At 46.8% G+C, this 2572-nt stretch overlaps 1 protein-coding gene across 1 annotated transcript in view; it reads left to right on the top strand.

Annotated features, from left to right (window-relative positions):
• Positions 1–2187: 2187 nt before the first annotated feature.
• Positions 2188–2572, top strand: part of TMEM150C (transmembrane protein 150C) — an 81308-nt gene continuing 80923 nt past the window's right edge. Inside the window, exon 1 of the mRNA XM_006778203.2 lies at positions 2188–2476. The gene's annotated coding sequence lies outside the window, so the exon portion shown is untranslated. The remainder of the gene's footprint in view (positions 2477–2572) is intronic.

Genomic DNA, 2572 nt, shown 5'->3' with positions numbered 1-2572 from the left:
CCCTGCATATTAATTTCCATCCTACCCCAGGAAGTTTGTTGCTGTTATCTATCTTCAGGCCTTAAGCCCTGTTTGTTCTGTAGTTAGCCCTTTCCTCAAAGCCTGAAGCATTTTGGAACACTGTCAACATATCACTCAAGAATACAGGATGACCCAGCTGGTATGGCTCAGCCGTTGAGCAGTAACCCAGGAACCAAGAGGTCGCCTGTTCAATTCCCAGTCAGGGCACATGCCAGGGTTTGGGGGTTGATCCCCAGTAGGGAGCATGCAGGAGGCAGCGGATTGATGATGTTCCTCTCTTACCAATGTTTCTATCTTTCTCTCTCTCCTCCTTCCTCTCTCTCTATAAATATAAATAAAAGCATTTTTTAAAAGAATACAGGATGAACCTTCAAACACATTTTTAAAAATAGACATCCAGCACTAGAATAGTATTTCAATACTACACCCGTACATGATTTAAAATATCTAAGGTCATATTGCATATATGGCAGACAAATTTTAATGGGTGGGATGCCAAGACCAATAAAAGATAAAAGCACAATTAAATTTATGTTTTGTTTGTCCTCAGTTCTCTTGAAGCTTCACCAAAACTCCCATGACAGCTGAAACCGGTTTGGCTCAGTGGATAGAGCGTCGGCCTGCGGATTGAAGGGTCCTGGGTTCGATTCCGGTCAAGGGCATGTATCTTGGTTGCGGGCACATTCCCAGTGGGAAATGTGCAGGAGGCAGCTAATCGATGTTTCTCTCTCATCAATGTTTCTAACTCTCTATCTCTCTCCCTTCCTCTCTGTAAAAAATCAATAAAATATATTTTTAAAAAATTAAAAAAAAAAACTCCCATGACATTAACAGAATCTGAGTATAGCAACCAATTTTCCTTCATGCCAGCATTTTACATAATGTTTCAGCTGTCAATATCACAGTCAGGAATGTAATTTATTTCACTGGGTTTATTTAGATAGACGTTTTGGAGATGAAGGTGGCAGTGACATAGCGCTGCTGACAAATGGTTCTGGGCTTGCTATACTCACAAATCCAAGTTGGTTTCTCAAACAAAAGTGAGCCTGGCTCTAAGTGAAAATGAAAATGTTCCAACAAATTAAACATAGTGCAAGGATTCTGAGTCCTTCCATAGAGAAAAGGAAAAATAAAGGGCATATTACCAATCAGGGATCCTATTCCCAGGAAAGGCAGTGTCTTAGTCATGGGCATGTCAGAATCACCTGTGGCTCTTCTTAAAAATACGATTCCCCTCCATTCCGGGTTGGGACTGAGGGGAAGACCCGGGCCTTTGCCTTGTCTTAAAACACCACCCTGTCCGGTGATTCTGATGTGCAGACCGTTGAGAGGGACCACAAATTGTTTGGATCGACCCAGAAGTTTTAAAAGAATGGCCTGGGAGCTCTGGCTGGAGGGCTCCTGCAGTCAGGGCAGAGTGGTGGGGCTGGGAGGGGCGTCACATCAGAACTGGGGTTCGGTCATAGATAGGCCTCCAGCAATTCTTTGAGAAAATCACAGATCACTTTGAGAGTCTGATGGAAACTATAGTTACTCTCTCAGAAAAACACACATAGCCTAACCTCCACAAAATTTAGCACACACTTTCAGGGGATTCTAGATTAGAATTAAGTTTTTTGTTTTTGCTATTTTCACCGAAGGGGTAGCAGTCCCATTTGTTAAGGTGAGGAAAACAGGAGAGGCCAGGAGAAGCACACAGTCTAGTACCAGGAGAAAACAATAACAAATCAATATATACACATGTAAACAATAATTACAAGAGTGTGGGGGGAGGGAGCGTTCACGAATGTTTAATTGGGGAATTCGAACCGTGTGCTTTGAGAAGAAACAGATAAATGAGACAGGTGTGGTACAGAGGCCCCAAAAAGAATGCAGATCAGTCTAAGGCAGGATGATAAAGGACCTACTGTGTGTGGGCGCCCCCTAAAACTAAGTTACATGGTGAGCGCCTGATAAAAATGGCACCGATCCAGCTGCGGCTAGAGGTCAGTGACATGGTGCCACTGGTAGATCGGGGTCTGGGGTGGGGGGAGCTATTAAAACGCTGATGAATACAGTTTTTGTGACAGACTCTGGGAGATTCTGGGAGGGAGAGAGCAAGCTGGCGCTGGGAGGGCGGCCTTGGAGTAGGCCATTCATCCTCAGGGTCAGAAGTTGGCCCGGTGTTTGCTCTTTACGATGAAACAAAACCGCGGGAGAGCGCTGAGCGGTGGAGAACTACATCCAGCCAGTGCGCATTCAAATGATTTTTAGCTGCGATGTGCAAAAACCCTAGGTGCGCGGATAGAAGGGAGCCAGCCAGAAGGTTACGACAGGTCAGGAATAAATAACCAGCAGGCGGAGGATCCCTCAGATTCCGTCCTTCCTTTTGTCGGGTGCGGAGCGCCCGGCGAGCGCGTCCACAAAGGCTTTGGGAAGAAGCGGTTCCGCGGTGCACACTCGGCTCCAGCCCCGGGTAACGATCAGGGACCCCGAGGGGTGGTGGAAGCGGCCCGCTCTCGCTGGCAGGGGCCCCAGCATAAGTCGGGGGCGGGCCGCGGCTCGGCGGACG

The sequence above is a fragment of the Myotis davidii genome, unplaced genomic scaffold, assembly GCF_000327345.1.
Source record: "Myotis davidii unplaced genomic scaffold, ASM32734v1 scaffold449, whole genome shotgun sequence".
Classification (NCBI taxonomy): domain Eukaryota; kingdom Metazoa; phylum Chordata; class Mammalia; order Chiroptera; family Vespertilionidae; genus Myotis; species Myotis davidii.
Note: the sequence above shows the minus strand (reverse complement) of the source record. Positions and strands in the feature narration are given on the sequence as shown.